This window comes from Equus asinus, chromosome 4 (assembly GCF_041296235.1).
Source record: "Equus asinus isolate D_3611 breed Donkey chromosome 4, EquAss-T2T_v2, whole genome shotgun sequence".
Lineage (NCBI taxonomy): Eukaryota > Metazoa > Chordata > Mammalia > Perissodactyla > Equidae > Equus > Equus asinus.
In genome coordinates this window covers 135282986-135302738 of record NC_091793.1, presented here as the reverse complement: position 1 = coordinate 135302738, position 19753 = coordinate 135282986, and the positions used below count along the sequence as shown (strand labels likewise).

The 19753-nt window shown below is 47.5% G+C and overlaps 1 protein-coding gene across 20 annotated transcripts in view; it reads right to left on the bottom strand.

Moving 5' to 3' along the window:
* Nucleotides 1–19753, bottom strand: part of SPATS2L (spermatogenesis associated serine rich 2 like) — a 166451-nt gene that overhangs the window by 15943 nt on the left and 130755 nt on the right. The gene's annotated exons all lie outside the window — the stretch shown is intronic.

The window sequence follows — 19753 nt, the reverse complement described above, 5'->3', positions numbered from 1 at the left end:
CCTTTGAAAAGCTATTACCTGCATAAAGTAAATAATTATCCATCCAAAAGTGCATTTCTCCCCCATCCTGACTCCTCGTTTCCCTCCCAGAAGTAGCACATCATCAGAAATCCTTATATCTCCTTTCACAGCATTTTATTCTATATAAGCATAAAATTCAGATGTTTCTTTATTTTCATTTCAACCACAGATATTTCAATGTATGTCTCTAAAGGGTAAGGACTTTTGGAGAATATGTCTGTATACTACAATACCTAAAAACATTAACGATAATGTAATGTTATCAGATATCTACTCTGTCTTCAATTTCTCTAACTGTCCCAAACTTTTTTTTAATAGTTTGTTTGAACCAGGATTTAAGTAAGGCCCGTTTGTTGCAATTGCTTGAATGTCTCTTATATCTGTTTTAATCTATAGATTCCCTTCCATCTCTTTTTCTCTCCTTTGCAATTCATTCGTTGAAGCAGTTTGTTCACCCTGTGGAGTTGTCCCAGGTCTGAATTTTGCTGACTGCATCTCTATGGTGTTACTTAACACATTCTCTTATGTTTTGTGTAAATTTGTTAGGAGATGGAGACATTTGGTTAGATTCAGATTTGCTTTTTATTTCAGGAGCAAAACTTTGTTAGTTCCACCAGCAGACAACACACTTATAAATATTCCTCCTGAAAAAAAATCAAACCTGAATGTATTCAAATTTCTACATCTCATAACAAAGTCATGGGCAATGCAAAGGAATCTATTTTGTATGGTCTTAGCAGCCACTGATGATCGTTGCCTAGATCAACAGGGTTTGAAAAAAGGGGATATTCAAATTCAAAATGATTCCTTCTTCATTTATTTACTGGAAATCTTCCATAAAGAGAAGCTTTCCCTTATCAACTATTTGGGTTACCTTGGAGTACAGTTTAGGTGAGGCAGGATAAAGGCTCGGCTCTCTCTTTTTATACTGAAAACTGGAAAGTTTTCAAAGTCATAGTTGGTTCCTTAGAATCTTCCATAAGTAACCAGTGAGATTTTGCTGTTTGCGTGGTTTAGCCATGAGCTCGCGCGGGATGCGCCTCTTCCCCTGCAGCTGTCTCCCTCAGTACTGCTCGCATTGCTCCAGCAGACGTACTTTTTTTTCTCCATCAGATGTACTTTTAAAGTTCAGAGTGTGTTGAAAACTTATTTCCTCTTAAGAGGAAACATTTTGTAATATTTGTCAAGGTCAGGAGTGGTTCCTGGGCTACGTCTATAGGAGTTTGGGGCTCCGCATGCAGATGACGTGATGTAAACACTTGGAGAGGAAGGGACTGTGTGCTGAGGAGTTCAGCTCTTTCCAGCCAGGAAGTCCTCGTGGGAAGAACCGACGTGGACAGTGGACAGCAAAGTCTCCGCTGCTGGGCTTGAAGCCCAATCCACCAAGCGTGGACATCAGCTGTCCCCATGGCGCATATGGCTTAAGGTCACGGGACATGATCACTTTGGTGTAACCAGCACATCAGGACACCTGTACCTTATTTATTGACATTACACAGGTATGATGTCAATGTGTTTTAAATCTAGGAAATACAGAAAGGTGCCTGGTGGGAAGGAAGTCTTTATCCCATCTCTGTCCCAGCTCACTCAGTGCCCCTCCCTGGAGGCCTGCGCTCTTACCAGCTTCTCACGTTTCTTTCCAGAGACCATCTATTAATAAACCAGCATATATTTGCTAATTGCATGAGATGCTGGGCTAAGTCAATAGGCCTGTGCCCCTGTGACTAGGAGGTATATTTAGCTTCTCTGTCAAGTTCACAATGTAGCCACAACAGAGGCCAAGCGATTTTTCGTTTTTGTGTTCAACAACCCTCTTAGAGGGGACAGTTCTGTGTTAGTTTAGGGAACCAAGGCTACTGGATAAGCTGTTAGGAGAGAAGGTGAGAACCTAGAGATGGGGGTCGGGAGCTCAAATTACAGCACCGTGGTTAAGCTACTCTGCCTGGGACAATGTTTTGAATTTTTGTCCCCTACAGACAGGAAGGCAAGAAGAGGGAGAGAGAAGAGCCAGCAAGAAGGCTGGGCGCTGTGTGGGGTGAAGAGCCGGGGAGAGATCACCAGCAGTGGGGTGGGCAGAAGAACTGCCGGGAGCCAGGGGGCTGAGACACTACTGCAGGGTGTGCGCCGGGAGGCGTGGTTTGGGAGCCTTGCTGGGGACGTCCAGATCCTCACTCCACTTGGTGGGCGTGCTCTGAACGTGCGCAGGTGTGCGTGCACAGACACTGAGGAGGCAGCTGGGTTTCACGTTTGGGTGAGGGCAAGGCTGAACAGACGGAAGAGGCCACAGCCAGAGGGCAGAGGGAGCGTGAGGATGTTAATCCCCACCCCTACCCCCAGCCCCGGCACAAATCTGAGAGAGGGCTGTGGCCTTCCAGGGGACCTGGAACAGGAGTCCAGGACAGCTGCTTTGGAACTCGAGGGGCTGGAGACTCCGATTGCCACATGGGCTCCAGGTCATGTGAGACTTGCAGGTAACTCGTGATCCACTCTCTTCACCAGTGGAGTGAGTGGGCTGCACAGGTTTGGGACGGCTGTACAGGAATATGCCACAGAGAGCTCTAGAAATGGGGAGACTGACGCAACAGTCCTCCATTGGACAAATGTTTGCTGAGTGCCTGCCACGTGCCAGGCAAGGGTGCTGGGGCTGGGATACAGCTGTGGATCAAAAACAAGGATTCCTGCCATCCCTGTGGAGCCTGCATTCTTTGTGGGAGAACTGAGAGGAAGAAGGTGAGAGGCGAGGAGCCGAACTGACTGGGGAAACAGCAAAACAACAGACGGAGGGGAGAGAAATGAGGCTGCCTCAGCCCTCAGTCAGTTGGAAGGCTTCTAATTAGTGTCTCCAGGCTTGGAGAGCACGCGATGTACACAAGCAAACACGACCTGCACAGGATACGAGCTCGGGAGTCTGAGACTTCCAGTGGGTGGGAGAGGAGCTGGCTGCAGTGGGGGTCCCCCAGCCCCTCAGTCCCCAAACAAGGTCACAGACCCTGCAGGCTGGGAATGCTGCAGCCTGTGTGTGTGTGTTGGGTGGGGGGGATGGTGTAAGAAGGGGCCTTTGCTAAACTCTTTACCAAGATCAAGGTAAAATTTTTCTTGATTAAATTGGTTAACATAATAATGTGCCTGGAGGGTTTACAAGATGGACATTTCGGGGTGTAATACACATCCCCAGGTCTAACGCATATTAAAAAAAGCTGGGTATCCACACAACAGTTAGTTCAGGCCTTCTGGGCTAAAACAGGAGGAAGGAAAGTTACACAATAAATTATTACTCTGCTGAATGCCCACTTGAGGATGCGGAAAAGTCCTGGGAAGCTGGCATCAACCGTCCTTCCATTCCTCCGGGTATTTCAACAGAAGACAGGCCTCGAGCGCTGCAGTCGTTCGAGCACTGTGGTGTGGGCCTGCTTTCAATGCCCCTGTGCGTAAAGGCGCACCAAGGAGTCTGCTGAGTCAGGGCCTGCTCAGACCTGAGGAAGGGAACGCGAACCAGGAGCTGGTGCCGGCTGGAGGCAGCCCCAAATGGCCCTCAAGAATCTCACTAAGGTGCCCCGGAGGGCTTCCTGGGGTCCTGCCTCCAGGGCAGCAGGCTTGTGGGAGGGAAGACCGTGGGAAGTGGACGCGGACAGTGAGGAGGGTGAAGCAGTGGAGGCCAGCCTGTCCCCCGGCAGGCTGTCAGACAGCAGGGAGCCAGCATCATGACAGGCTGAGAGCCAGACCAAAGCGCGGGTCAAAGAGGAACCGCGGCTAAACCCTCCCAAATGCCCCAGGGCCGGTGTCACAGCCAGCTGCAGGAGGAATTCCATCAGTGCCATTTACAAGTCCTACTGAAGCTTCTTAGAGGGATGAGGACAGAGACAGACACTGATGTGCTGCCTGCTGGAAGGCAACTCTGCAGGCTAGATAAGGACAGGGCAAAACTCTGGGACGGAGGTACCAGACATGGAGGGCAGGACGGAGGGTCTTGGAGAGAAACGACCTCAGAGAGTTGACAAGTCACAGAAAGAATCAGTGTCACAGACACTAGATAAGGACAGGGCAAAACTCTGGGACGGAGGTACCAGACATGGAGGGCAGGACGGAGGGTCTTGGAGAGAAACGACCTCAGAGAGTTGACAAGTCACAGAAAGAATCAGTGTCACAGACCACATTCCCACTGGGAAAGCAGAAAGGTCGCCTGCCTGCTTTCAAGGTACAATTATGTAGACAGATATCAGCCCTAAGTTCCCTCAAAACGGGAGCTTATCACATCTAACACATCCTGAGTGCTCATTTTGTGCTAGGCACCTTGGGTAGAGACCTGTGCCTTACTGGAATGATCTTGCCTAAGCTTCACGACACCCCAGAACGTATGAGCTGTGCTCTCTCCTCACCACAGGGCCCTGGCACATACCCTCCCCTCCTCCCCAGCCCTGTCTTTCTTCATCTCGTTAACTGCGAGTCTTCTTCAGGCCTCTGCTTAACCGTCAGCTCTTCAGGGAAGCTCTGACTGAGTTTTAAAACCTTCTGTTCAACTTTATGATCTTAGACTGTCAGGGGTTGCTCAACAAAAACGGCTTGACAGTGATGAATGTAAGGGAAGGCAACAGAGTCATTTTCTACGGCATAACAATAACGAAGCTTCTTCATTGGTATATGGTACTGCTTGCATATAAATCATGCTTATGAAAAAATTTGGATAATTCTTGTCACTGATAGATTCTAATCATTTGAGACACGAGCTTATAAATAAAAGTGTAAAGATATTCACCAAACCACACAGGGTTTGGCTTAGAATCTAAACAGGTAGTTGATTCTGTTTGCAAAGTAGGGTGATGATAAGTTACTGAAATTTGTGCTTTCTCACACGAATCACCTGCAAATCTAGGTTTTAGACATTTTTGCCTTTCAATAGTGGTCCTCTGTGCCTGACAGAAATAGAGAACTCCTTAATTGGATTCTCCCTGACCCTAAAAAGTTCTCTAGGAGGTTGGCTCGAGTCCTCCGGAGGGCGCCGGACTTAAGACACGTGGAACATGGTCTGCACACACCGAACTCACACAAAAGCCGTGCTGACCGCCCATGTTTCGGACGCGCCCTTTATCCCTCCAAAAACACATCTTCTCATTTTATCGAAACTGCCTGGATAGTAAAATTTTATTCTGTTGCCATAAAAAAGCTTTTATTATTAAAGCAATAAGGTGTAGGGAGAAGGAGATTACCACGGCAAGGCCTTTATGGTTTACTATACAGTTAATCACAGAGATAAAGTGTCATTTTATAAAAATGTTTCCACTGTCTTGACTCCTTTCTATGGAGGACTAATAACAACAACAATAAAAAGAATCAGAAAGGCACTTTAGTAGGGACAGAGTCATCATTTTCTGCCCCGTGAAAGACTCGTCTTTAAATTTGGGGACTCAGACACGGGGCGACAACTCGGCTTCGTCGGGAGGCTCGATGAGCCACGTCAGGGCCACTGTTCTTCACAAATAAAGATGCCGCGACAGGGAGCAGCCGCAGGACTGGCAGCCATTGATAACCTGGAGAGCAGAGCCTGCTGGTGGATACTGAGGAGGGAAAGCAGAATTTCAAAGGGAATTTAAAGAAATCAATCTGCAACAGCAGCCAGAGTCAGTCAAAGCCTTAGAACCAGGCCACTTTCATCCCCGGAAGTCTGCCTTGGGGAGGCCGCAGCGAGAGAAGGTGCCCGGGATGATCCCACACAGTCGTGCTTTCCGGACTTCTTGTGAGTGAAGTGCTTCAGTCCGGAGCTTTCTCAACTCCTTGGCTGCAGGACAAAGCAGTCAGGGAGCCTCGGGAGGAGCCAGGGCTGGCAGGGCAGGACGAGCACGATGAAGGGCAGCCTCCTGCCCCCAGCCCCATCAGAGAGAAAGGGACTGTGGAAAGTGCTGGGGAGAAAGGATCCTAAAGAATGCTAAGGGGATGTGTCAGCCTCTGGGACCTGTACCAAATAGCATAAAGCAGGCCAACGAGGGGTAAGCCGCAAAGCCAAGCTTCCCGGATGAAGCATTTCTCTCTCCTTCCCTAAAGAGAAAGAGTAATGTAAAAACCTTCTCCCCACTGTGGGCTCTGCTCCTTACTACTCAGCAGGAGTAAGAACCATGAATGCCCAGAGGAATGCCAGCGGAGCTCCTGGCAGCCTGGCAGCACCCAGTGGCCACTACCTGGGCCTTGAGCTGGGCGGCTAGCACTGATGGCAGAGGCCGCCTGTGCTGCCCTGAGTTCAGGCCTCTGCGTCCCTTCCCCTGGGTGAGAGGATTTCGCCCAGCAGGTGGAGGGCAGTAAAAGTCCCTTTAATAAACACTTAAGGCGTACTGTACTGTGATCATGGGGACCATTTCCAGTCCAGCTCCCCAAGTATTACCAGGAATTCTTGGGCCCAAGGCAAAACTAGTCAGGAGTTTCAGCTTACCCATTTCCCAACTACTGCTCCTGTCAACAAAGCTGCTGTCCCTGGCCTGACAGGCACAAATGCAGCAAGACTGAGTGTGGGGTCTATTCTTAGGGCCAGGAGGACTGAACGCTCTAACACGTAAGACAGGTGCCAACAAATGGTACCCATGCTTGTGTGTATTGCTAACTGCCACTCCTTTCACTGTTCTGCTGCCCTAAGGGGAGCAGAATATGCATCTCAAACATGGCACTCTGGCACATTGATCACTGTGAGTGTGGGCGCCTGGGAACAGCAGACGCAGGGAGATCTTGCTCTCAACTCCCCTCCGCTGCCTAAAGGCAGAGCCTCCGAAAGCAGCTCCCTCGTCATCGCTCCCTCCCCGGGAGTCTCATCAACAGGGAAGACTGCTGAATGGTCACAGGATGGGAGACTCCCTGTTGACACACAGCCAGGCACGCTTTGTCACAAACTGTCATTCCTGTCTGTTCTTCTCAGGGCTTGTTCATCTCTCCTAAAAGTCATTCTCTCTCCTCTAAGGGCCTGCATCCTCTCTCCTTTCCCTATTAAGATGGTATTTAGTCCTGAATGCTAAGCCGCCTCGGGAGTCTCTCACTGTTCGCTGGGCCTCCCCCATGTGGACCTGAGGTGTGTGTGTTAATAAACTTCCGTTTGGTTTTCTCTTTTAACCTGCCTTTTATTACAGGGGTCTCACCTAAGAGTTCAGAAGGGTAGAGGGAAGATTACTTTTCCTCCCAGCTTCCCCAGCCTGCCCCTCTCCTCCACCCTGTCTGCTGGGACTGGTACCACCATGCCCAGGCTCCAGGGCTCCTTTTCCTTCACTCCCCACGGGATCCAGTCCTAAGTCCATCAGAAAAGTCTCTCCTACCTGCTCCACTTCCACCATTGCCAGGTCAATGCCAGGCTCAGTGTCAAGTAGTTGGCTATGTTTATTTATTTAGTTTTTTGCTACAATTCCTGGGTCTGTCACCTTCTACTCTGTACATTTTTGCATTTAGATTTTACAACAATCTGCATTCTTTTCATAATTGGAATTTTTTTTTCTGAATGCAGCAGTGGTTACAAATGGATCTTTCTAAAGATTTCTTGATATCCACAGTGTTATTTGGTAAACATACAAAACCCAGCATATGTGTCTGCAGTATGCAGACTGGGGTGGGGACACGACCCTTTGAAAAGCTGCCTGGTGTGGCCGGCCCAGTGGTGGCCAAGTGGTTAAGTTCGCGCGCTCCGACTCGGCGGCCCAGGGTTCAGATCCTGGGCGCGGACATGGCACCACTCATTAGGCCATGCTGAGGCAGCGTCCCACATGCCACAACTAGAAAGACCCACAACTAAAATATACAACTATGTACTGGGGGGATTTGGGGATAAAAAAGCAGAAAAAAAGAAAAAGAAGAAGATTGGGAAAAAAAGAGAAAAAAGAGAAAAAAAAGAAGATTGGCAACAGTTGTTACCTCAGGTGCCAATCTTTAAAAAAAAAAAAAAGGCTGCCTGGAGATCCTGACTATCAGGGAAATGAAGTCGCGGTGCCTCTAAGAGGGAGCACACTCCACAGAGACGGGAGCGTTACAGCCCCTCTGCTGTGGGTGAACGCGAGGCTGCCTTCCGTCCGCCCAGCACGCTGAGGTGCCTGGTTTCTACTTCTTTCATCAGAGGTCATATAATCTGTTAACGTTAATATCTTTTCGTCTGCCTATCTTATATTGGAACCTTACAGTGATTTAAAGCACAGTTCATGAATATCTCATCACTGTCTGAGGTGCGTTTCTGGCATGAGACGCGCAGATTTAGCATAAGGACTAGCGCCCAACTCTCATGCAATCCTGCAGTTCCTCACAAAGGACACAGGTAACTGAAAAATAAACACAGGGATTCCTTTTTCTTCTTGGAATTTTTAAAATGACATCGGACTCACAAAATCCTGTAAATTCTACAAATCCCACAACATCCCATGTTCAACAAAAAAATTTGTATTCCTCATATACGTCCATTTAGAATTTTACATATGATTTAGCTTAATAATATAATTTCTTATCGTTGCTAATTACTTCTTAGTTTTGTTTCTTTCCACAGAGATGACTTTTCAGGGAAAGTACCTGTATTTCAGTTTCTATAGCTATAAAAATGATATGAATTACCACCACTCCCTTTTAAAAAAATGAACAAACAAAAAACTACATCTGTGGAAAAGAAAGTAAACTATCTGTGAATGTTAATTATCTTACAGCACAAGAGGACCATTTAAGGAACTGTTAACATTCTTCTTCACATTTTTACTGCATTTTACATGCTCATTTAAAAAAAGCTGGAAAATATAGAAAGCAGGATAAAATAAAACAAATTTCAAAATAAGGCGAAATCTCTCTTTATCTCATACCTCAAACAGAGCCAACCACTCTGAACACTGTTGCATTTCTTTCCAGTTTGGGGGGGCATCTAAGCAGAACTCATGCTTCTTGAACATGAGTAACTTAGGAACAGAAACTAGAAGAGACTGATGTGGCACCAGCAGTCAAAGAAATGCTGGCCCACATGCAACCCATGGTAGCAAGGCAGCCCAGCCGAGCCCTCACTGCTCTGGCCTCCTGATTTCCTTGGCTCACACGTGAAAGGGGACGGGGGAATGTGCACTTCTCGGGTCAGGCCATAGGCTCTCACCACCTGGCGTCTGTCTCACCTGCTGCCCCTTGTCTTCGGGACCTGCCCTAGCCCACTGGCCTCCCAAGTGGGGCACAAAGGAAACAGTAAACTCTACGTACTTACTTTATATTCTCAAAAGTAGACTTTCCTAATCTTAGTACACAGATGAACAGTAGTACACACATATGATTTATAAATACAGTTTCCGGCGTGAGAGGCCTGTGCTCAAAATTCCTTTATTGACGGAGTGAGACCCCGGGAACATACTCCTCCCTGAGTGCACTGTGGTCTCTCTCGCTTCTGGTTCCTCGTGTCGTTCCTTCTGCATGGAATCCTCTTTCTTCCTTCTCAGTCTCGCAAATTCCTAATCTTCCTTCAAGAGCCAGCTTACATGTCACCTCTGTGATGGACCCTTTCCCCACTAGCCAGCCAGTGTGGATTTCCCGTCCCCTCGCCACACACAGCTCCATTACACTGTTTGCCATAGTGCATTACTTCTGTCTGCTCCCACCACACCTTGGGCGTTTTTAGGAAAGAGATCATCTGTTATCCCTCAGTATTTTCAGCAGTGCTTCTTCAAGTGTGGACCTCAGCCCACTTACGTTGGTACCCACTGTACTCATTAAATGCAGATTCCTGGGCCCCACCCCACACCCAGCGAATCAGCACCTCTGGGACTGGGGCCCAGATGCTCCCGGTGCATTCCAAAGTTTGAGGAGCACTGGCCTGTCACACATTCACCTGTCTCTTGGACAGACGGATGAAGAAAGGGGAAGAGAAGGCAGGGAGAAGGCGTGACAAGACACGAAAGGAGAAGGAGGGCTGATTTGGTGGCAGCTGTGGCCATTGAGAATCGAGGTCCCTTTGCCTCACTTTTCTCTTCACCAACCAGCAAACAGTAAAAAGCTGGCATGCAACATCCACAGCACACAGCTGGAAGCTGCTGCATGCTGTGGAAGCAGGAAGAGGGAGGAGGGCCCCTCTTCACCGTGTCTTGGTACAGAGGAAAAGAAATTAACTAAATGCTTCTCTGGAGGGGAGGAGAGCCAGCCTAGCTTGAACTTCTATCGCGCGTCCGGCTAGAGATTTTCTAGAATGATCTGAGAAATGCAGGTCTGGTACATGAATCTTCACAAAACCCGTAGAAAGTGACAGCAGCGCCCCGTTTTGTAGCTGAGTAGAAGTTAAGAACCTCAACCACCTGCAGGGCTGGAATATGTGGAGATGAGACTGAAATCCTGTTCTGTCTAACTCTACTCCACATGCCTCCCAATGAAGTGGTTAACAAAGCCTGGAAAATGTGACTTTTGTTAGAATATGGCCTACTAAGATCCGAAGGTGTACAGTCACTGGAAGAATAATGTAACATACACACGCGGAATTCTGTTACGTTAACTTCAGGGTCAGGCTTTTCTACGGTTTCTTGCTGTCCTGGCTGACAAACTGCCCAGAGTGACTCCTCGGTCTCGCTCTAGGAGACCACACGGTCACACTCTGCCCCAGTCCAATAAACAGAAATAACCCCCCAGATCCATTCTGAAATTGTGATCTGAGATGCCTCGCTTTAAAAATTATAATGTATTTTACATTTATACTAATACATAACAACAAATTTCTCTTATTTTCCCAGTGAATGTATATTATACTGTAAATTTAAAAAAAAAAACAAAAATAATACATACTCTCCCTCTGGGATTGTATAGACAGAATAATTTGCTTAATTCCCTTTCATATTTCTATTCTCTGATGAAAACTGACACTTCCTCTTCAGGAGCGTGTTACCAAGCTGTTTTGATTGGTAGCCTTCACTTGCTGAAAAGATTCAGAAATCTTTTCGGATTTTAAGCTGGAATCAGAATCACCTTCTTGTCCTCCAGCTCCTCTTGTGGGTCTGTCATTCCGCAGAGAAGGCTGCAGTGAAAGGAGAGCTGGCTTCCAACGCTGAGTGTGCACCCACCACCATGCATGACATTACGCGAGGAGGCAGTCACACACGGGGCTCGGAAAGGCCCTTAACGCAAGGTGTGTTGATGCTGTTTTGCGGGGACTGCACCCAAACTGGAAAGGCCAGTCTGCACTTCTGCGTTTATCAAGCTGCTCTTCCTTCCTGCTGACTGATTCACTCAGTCCTCGCAGTGGCCCTGGGGAAACACCTAATGCAGAGGGAAACCTCGGGGAGGAAAGAAAATACGAAAAGAGAAGCTCTCACCTCCACAGAGCGAGCTACCCCCATTCAGAAGGACACATACGCACAAGCGAGGCAAGACCAGAAATTCACGGCACCACAGGGACTCGGCTCAGTGACAAAGTCACGGGAACCCTGAGTCCCTCCACGGTATGTGGCAGCTGCCCTCTCACCATTTCAGAAGGGAGCCTGGAGCTGCTTTCTGTTACTGGACTGGGCAGAATAAGGAAAAGGGTCCTTTTGGGCAATCTGTCAGCTAGGACAGCAACAGAAACCATACCCATGACTCTCTTGAGGCATAAATATATTTATTAGCCTCTTCTGTCATTGCCTCTTAACATCCTTTGCAGGCGTATGTTCATCTCCATACTGTGTGTTCTTTCCATATGCTGGCACAACCTCGAATTCTGGGTGTGGGAGAAGGAGCAGGTTTGTTTAATTTCTGTTGTGTAGTGCTTTATACAAGTCACAGGCAGGCGGGCACCTGGTAAAAGGCAAGAGATCTTACACGATCCGAAGAGAAACCAGAGCATCAGGTGGGCACTTAGGAAAACCAGGAGCAGGAAGGGGAGTTGTCAGAAAGGGAGTGTGTCACAAAGCCTTGTTGGGACAGGTTTTCATCGATGGGAGCTTGTATTCATTTCAGAGCAGAAAGACATAGAGACCTTTTATTAAATTTCTTTCAAAAACCATAAAAAATACAGCCCAAACTCTTATCTTCATTGCATGTTTAGTCTAAGGAGTGACAAAATCTAGTAATCATTTACCGCATTGCTGATATTTTACATAGGGAGGCTATGTAAAATACAAAATTTAATTAATAATAAAATTATTAAGGCTTTGTAAAATTATTACGTAACAACGCCAAGTGGCTGAAAAGGTTCCTACGTCAGCTCTCCTACTGGTAATCCCATTACAAACACCCCTTGTTGAATGGTGCAGAGAAAAGCACTGTTCTATTGCTGGACAACACACTACTCCACATGCCCTCGACGCTCGTGGGTGCACTAGGAATGCTGACTGTTTCCGCGACACGGTTTTAAAATGGAGTTGCTACTCATTACCCATGCTTATATCAACATCTCCCACGTGACTTAACTTGAAAACCAAGTTTGCTTGTTGTCACAGAATCTATTCTGTGACACCGATCTGATTCCAGGACCTGTTTACCTAACACATATTTTTCCTATATTTAACCACCAAAAGTCTATATAGCGCCACAATTCCGATGATTCTCCTCATTAAGAGGGTATTTAAATGATCCACTAGTATCTGCTTGACCACGACTGCATCACAAGATAATGCAAAAAGGCCTTCTGCTGTCATGCAGTGTAAATAGCACAAGTGCTGGGACACCTGAGGATGTGGCCGGCGTTAGAGCAGCCAGACATATGCCACGTGTGTCCAGGAGCACCAAGCAATCCTGCTGCCTGGCTGAGGCCAAAGAAAAAGGAGAATCCCCTAAAGAGATGCCTAGTGGGCCATTTCCCTGCTGTATTTACCTTTACACGCCTCACATCTTCATCCTGATCCCAGTCCCACCGCGATAGCTGGGTTCATTACAGAATGAGAAAAAGGCTCAGGTAGAGACAGAATGGCTAATGGAAGTGACCGCTTGTCATTAGCCACAAATGTCAGTTCTTAATATTTCCATTTTCTCTTAAGGACTGGCTTGAATTCTATAATGAAAAATAGACAGGGGGCTGGCCCAGTGGTGTAGTGGTTAAGTTCACTTGCTCTGCTTTTGTGGCCCAGGGTTCACAGGTTTGGATCCCAGGTGTGGACCTACACACTGCTCATTAAGCCATGATGTGGTGGAGTCCCACATACAAAAGAGAGGAAGATTGGCAGCAAGTGTAAGCTCAGGGCCAATCTTCCTCACCAGAAAAAAAAAAAAAAGACAAAAAGGCAAAGCCCTCAATTTTCTACACTTCAATATAACTGTTTTTCTGGTATTAAGACAAAAATGTAATTTGACCTTTAAAATGTGTAGCTAGAAGGTTTATGTTTCAGGCAGTATGGAAAAAAATTTTCCTACTTCAACTACATGAAAAGAGAAGACAACATAGTTGTTTTTGCGTCTGTGAATGATTGGAAAGGAAATTTCCTCTGCCATGTCTCCAGTGGTGGATCAGGAGGGTGACAGTGGGGGAAGGGCAGGGAGATGCTCAGGGGAGCTGCAGAGGGAGGAGTCTCAGTCCTCCCTCAGGGCGCGGAGGGACAGCAGGACATGCAGAAGGCTGGGCACTCTTCCTCTCGCCACCTCAGCACTCCTGAGATCTTGGGACGCATCTTTCTTTGTTACGGGTGTGGTGGGGGGTGGTCCTGTGCGTTCTAGGATATTTAACCGCATGTCTGGTCTCTACCCACTAGATGCCAATAGCACTCCCTCCCCGCAGTGTGACAAACAAAAATACTCCCAGACATGCCAATGTCTCCTGGGGGCAAATTCATGCTACTGAGGACAGGGCTCCAGCCCCAGACACAGCGCTGCCTACGCAGGACTCCCCGCCAGGGATTCTCAACCACGGGTCACAAAAGAATCACTGGAGTTCTGTAAAGAAAACCTACTCCTGGGTCCACTTCAGACCAGTGACTCCAGCCTTCCTGGGGGGTGACACCTAGGCAAAAGATGACACAAGGCTCTATGGGTTTTTAACTACAGTGTACACACACACGCTTCGGTATGGAGAGAAGTAGACGTTAATTTCCAGGCATCATCTTTCAGGCAATGTTATTCACAAAGAGAAAAAATAAAAAACCCAAAGAGCACAGAGAAAGCAGGCTTTTGGCATTGGATGGAAAGCCAGGGATTACACAAAAAGCAGCTAAAAGTCTGAGGAATGTGAGGGGAAAAACTAAATAATGAGGAAAGAATCCTGGTAGGGGATAACCCCGCTGAAGAAAGAGGGTCTTCTCTGGACTCACACTGAAGTAGTTCCAGGGCTGGATTTGGGCACCAAGAAGCAGCAAACTGGGCTAGGGGACAGACTTGCCCAGGCTGTTGTGAGATGCAGTTTCCCACTTGGGAGGCTCCTCAAGCTCACGCATGTCCCAGAAGAAGGGCACAGTGTTTAGATGTCACAGTGGCCATGTCTGGTCTGTGCGGGTCACCCTGCTGACTGCCCCGCTGGTCTGTGTTTGGTTTTGCTTGGCTACCAAGAGGGCTCCAGTGGCAGATGAGAGGCCCCCCTGAGTGGGACTGGGGGATGCCGGAAGAAGGTACACTTATCTCAAAATAGCTTTTCCTACAGCCTGAATTTCTCACTTTTAGAGTTATTCTTTTGGCTGGCAGAGAGTCTCAAACAGACTCAGTTTATATCTGTTAACATGCAAATATATCACTTTGGGAGGGAGGACGAAAACAGGATGAGGTTATCAGAGAGACGAAAATGGGCTCCAGTGGTTAAAAAGAAGAAGGAAACGGGGATCGGGACCCCACTACGAGTTCCTGCCTGTCCTGAGTGGCATCACGGTGGGCAGCCCCCGGTCTGCAGGGGTAGCGGGAGGTGTCCCGTCTTCTCTGTGAGGGTGGAAACCCCAAGATGGAGAGGAAGCGGGCAGAGAAGGGCGGAGTGGGCGAGTCCTTAGGGTCAGAGGAGCGGAAACTCCCGACCTGCTTCCAAACTCTGCTTGAGTGGGACCTGGCACCGCCTCAGGGAAAAGTAAACAGGAGGTACAGGAACGTTTCTGGCCCTTTATACAGAACACTTGCTCTGACTGATTTCTCTTTCCTATCTGAACCCCAAGCAGCCTAAAAATATTGTCCCCTCCAGCCCCCATTCTCTGCAACCCCGTTACCCCACCCCAGCCCCCAGCACACACCCTACCCCCGTGGCGCACGACCATCCTCCACTCTCTTTAGGAATGCTTTTAATTAGATGTGAAATCGACAACAGTACCAAACAATCTTTACAGTTCTATTTTGAAATACCGTCTCCCCCAGCATATGGCAGAACTATCAAGTATTGCTCTCCTTCCTCAGTGCTGTTTGAGTTTAATGTTTTATTGCTCATTTTAAGCCTTTACCATCAACTGGTACAGGCACACACACAGACTTGTGATGAGAAGCTAGACTAGTCTGCACACAAAGTGAGGGAATCTGGCAGCTATGATTCCGAAGGACAACTACTGTCCAGTCACGGTGGGGGCCAGGCACAGGGAAGAGAATCCCGCGGTTTCACCAGAGGTCCTCATGTGACTCTTCACACCAATGCTCATGCTGCACAATATATTTTCTGTTAGGACATATTGTGAGAGCACTGTGTCATCAGGGTTCCCCTCTCAAATCCCCAATTCTTTCTAAGAAAAGGAGACTGATCCGTGTCATGGTCATTTAGCCCCGTGTGACACAGGGTCTTGGTTAGATGCGAACTCTGATATCCTAATTGAGCTCCTGACTGGTTTTCTTTGGTGACTGTGTTGAACCCAGTACTCCTCACAGCTGGACAGGAAGGATAAGCGCGGGTCATCCCACCCAGGCAGTGCTCAGCATCCCACCCAGGCAGTGCTCAGCATCGCACCCAGGAAGTGCTCAGCATCCCACCCAGGAAGTGCTCAGCATCCCACCCAGGAAGTGCTCCCTTGGGGCTGAGCAGTGCACACGAGAGCCTCCTCCCAGCCTCGAAAAATCATCATCCTCAGGAATTCCAGCAGCAATTTGGGGGAATTTAGCAAAGTGAATGCCGAGAACTTCTCAAATGAGAGTCTCTGTGTAGTTCTGTGCAACTGAACACAGGAAACCTAAGTGAAAATGGAGTCAGGAGGCATGAAGGGAGGGGCTCTCTCCACACCGCTCACAAGATTACACACCCAGCCGGAGGGAGAGGACTTCCCTCTGACCAGCAACGAGAGCTGCCGGTGCTCACAGCCAACGACAAGCCGCCACAAACCCCCAGGTTCCTCCCAGACCTAAGGAGAGCTCGCCTTCCCTTGGTCTGGTCGGACTTGCCAGCGATAAACATTATTTGCTTTTCTTGATTGTAATTCCTCTGCTATTTCCCCCCAAAAAATCATTTTGGCTAGCTAAAGACCTTGTTACATCATTTTTAAGGTCGACATTTCCTGGTGACAATGAAGGGACCTGAAGGAGAGGAACTCTTGAGGAACTAAGGCCCCAAGACTGGGCAGTCCCCTGGCCCCTCTGTGCCCTCCGGCCCCCGGTCCTCCTCCGTTTCCTTGGGTGAGTCTCCTCTCAGATTCCAAATTCTTCCTTCTGGTCCAGCTCTCCGGGATCCCTCTTCTTGAAGGCATCGTCCTTTCAGTGAGCACTCCTTTGTTTTTCTGAACTTCTAAATTGAGATTATGGAATCCCAATCCTCTAAACACTCTCCGGATGGGGCTCCTCCCGGGACCCCAGCCAGTTTTATGTTTCAGAACAAAGTCCCTCCTCATGAGTATTTTTAATTAAATGGACCGATCCAACCAAAGATCATTTAGAACTTCAATGGCCATTATGGGGTACCTTCGATCTCCCCAAATTTGTTTTTCTCAGAACTAAACCGGAAGACCTCGGCTCTAAAATAAAACAAACTGAATGGACGCCTACTTCAATTGGTATGTTGAGGCTTCCAAGCGTATTCAGGACTCTGCAACTGCCTCTTTACAAAATACCATTTCTGAATGGTCCGAGGCGAATAAACAACTGGAAGAAGATAACATCGGAGGCCTCCTGACCTGCTTCACCCCGCACCAACTTCCTCTCCCCCACTGCGCCTACCTCACCTCCTTGGTACCTCCACCCCCTCATTCCAGCCCTCTCCCTGAACCTCTCTCCTTCCTCCTCATCTGAAGCCGGTAGAACCTGCCCCTTTAAAATCAGAGCCTCTGAGGATCCTAATGCTACGCCCCTAATTTCCTACGTCCCCTGGACCAAGGCAAACTGGGAGCCATTGCTGAAGATTTTCCTAGAGTTACTGAAGATCCTCACAGATTTACCAAGGAATTTAATAGTCATCCAGACTTAAACAGAGTCTCAGATTTATACCAGCTACTTCACATGCTCGTTGGCAGAGGCCAAACCCAGTATTGGGTGAAAACAGCTAACTGGGATCATCCTAACAAATCTCGAGAACTGCACATGAGAGACCACCCCCTGCACATAACCAACCCCGTCGTGTTATATGACCCAGTGCGCAATCCCTAGGGCTGCTGATTAGAATAAGACTCAAGCTTCCACCCAGAAACCCAGTGAACCTGTGTATGACTCCAAATTGTTTTTAAGGAAAATTCTGGTCTCCCTATGGATGTCGCGTCTACTTAGGTAGCCTTCAACTCTACGTTCGTTAATGCGCTAAACTAGGACTTTTCTCTCTTGGGTAAGAGAACCAGAATAGAATGGAAACTATGTCCACTCCAGACTTAGTTTATTTGGCAAACCAATTAGCCCACACCCTAGATGATTCTACCAAGAAAAGACCGTTAAAATTCTTAATCTCCAACCTCAACAGATGGCAGCCCCTAAGCAAAGCCCCTTCATTATTGTAAGAAGCCAGGACATTGGGAAAAAGACTGCTATAAACTAAAATTCCCCCACCCAATCTTTCTAATGTCCTCCCACTTCTTAATGATGGGATTCTGGGGAATCACAGGGGCTCTTCCCAACCCTTCCTCTAAACTGGATGGAGAAGCAATTCTCCAAATTAGGAATGAAGTTTTATCTGTCCTAATTGATACTGGAGCTACACTCTCATTGCTCAACCCCACTACCATTAAACAGCCCCAGCCTCAGAGTACTAAAACAATTCAAATAGTGGGGGTCTCTAGTAAACCTCAACAAGTCAAGAAAAAAGATATTGAGTCAAAACTGTTTAGTGCCCTTTCAACAGGAGTGAAGAGGGCATATCCTTATGTCCAAAGTGGTGATGCCCATGCCATCTGGCCAGTTCTACAGCAATTTCCATTGCATTTATCATTCCCAGTTTTCAGGACTAGTTGAATTACCAATGGCATCATCAAAACCCAGTCAGCAAAGTTTGTAGAGACCTTTCAAATACCCTAGCCCAAAGCATTGCCATTGGTCCTTCTGAACCTTTGGAACCCACCAACTCTCAGCCTTTGAAGTAATTACTGGGCGCCCAATGCATTTGGCCCCTGCCTCTTTTGATTCACAACTGATAAAAGGAGCTATACCTCAATATTGTAAAGGTCTAATTGCATCCATTGAGAGCAACCATACATTAGTGGAACAGTCTTTCCACAGCACATTCCCAGGAGATGAAGACCTTGAACGTCACACCTTACTACCTGGAGATTTTGTCTGTTGGAAAAGACATCTCCAGAAAGACTCTCTTCAACCCCATTGGAAAGGCCCCTATTTGTTATTGTTAACTAACCCTTGTGCCACTAAACTCCAAGAAATAGACTCTTGGATCCATGTGTGCTGTCTAAAGAAAGCAGCAAACCCTGACTGGACCTGCTCGCTGACTAGTGATCTAAAAGGACAGATTTCCAGGAGTTGAAGCAGACGACAGCTGATGGAGACAGCCTTCCCACGATGGCTGGACCGGGCCTGTATATCTTTCCCCCACTGTTACTCCTCGCCTTATTTTCTCCCCCTCTTTTTTGGGGAAGATAATGCTTTTACCCATATTTCCCAATCCATTGCCAAAGGGAGAAACCTTTCTCATTGTTGGATTTGCCACCAGAAACCCTGATCTGTCCATGACAGTGGTGACCCTCTACTATGATCTTAAGTCCACTTGCTGTAACAAAATAACCCTTCTCTGTGCAGCCTTTGGGGACAAAGTCCACAGGATGGCTTCTTCCCAAATATTCCCTAAACACCACTGACTCTTGGCTCGAAAGGGGCAATTGACAAAACACTATTATTAATCAAACCCTAGCAGGAGTCTTATGTGTACCACCTGGCTTTATCTTTGTCTGTGGCAAATGGAACTCTCAATGGGCTTATGAATGTTTGGACAGCTGGTGAATGGGAGGCCAATGTTTATGGAATGGGTAACGTTAATATCCATAATAAATCTGAAGCTTCCTATTGGTCTTCCCAGTAAAACTTCACAAGTGTCTTAAACGGGAACTACCCAGGGGCATACGAGACTCTGGGTTTGCCTCCATAAGGAGAGCCTTTCTCCCTTGGTTCAGAGTAAGTGCCAATGAGCATATGATCAGAAATCTCTCCCTAACATTAGGAGAGCTAGCCAATCCCACAGCGAAAGCAACAGCAGCCCAACAATGACCACTTGACTCATTGGCTAAAGTAGTTTTAGACAATCACATAGTCCTTCATGACCTACTTGCTGAACAAGGAGGCATTTGTGAGATAGCAAATACCACCTGCTGCACATGGATAAATGCCTGTGGAGAAGTAGAAACCCAATTACCTAAGATCAGGGAACAAGCTCACTGGTTACAGCAAATTTCCCCTGACTCTCCATGGTCCTTTGATTTATTCAGTTGGTTACCTTCAGGCCTAAAGTCATGGCTTAGAACCAGCATACAAACTGGATTTGTCATATTACTTTTAA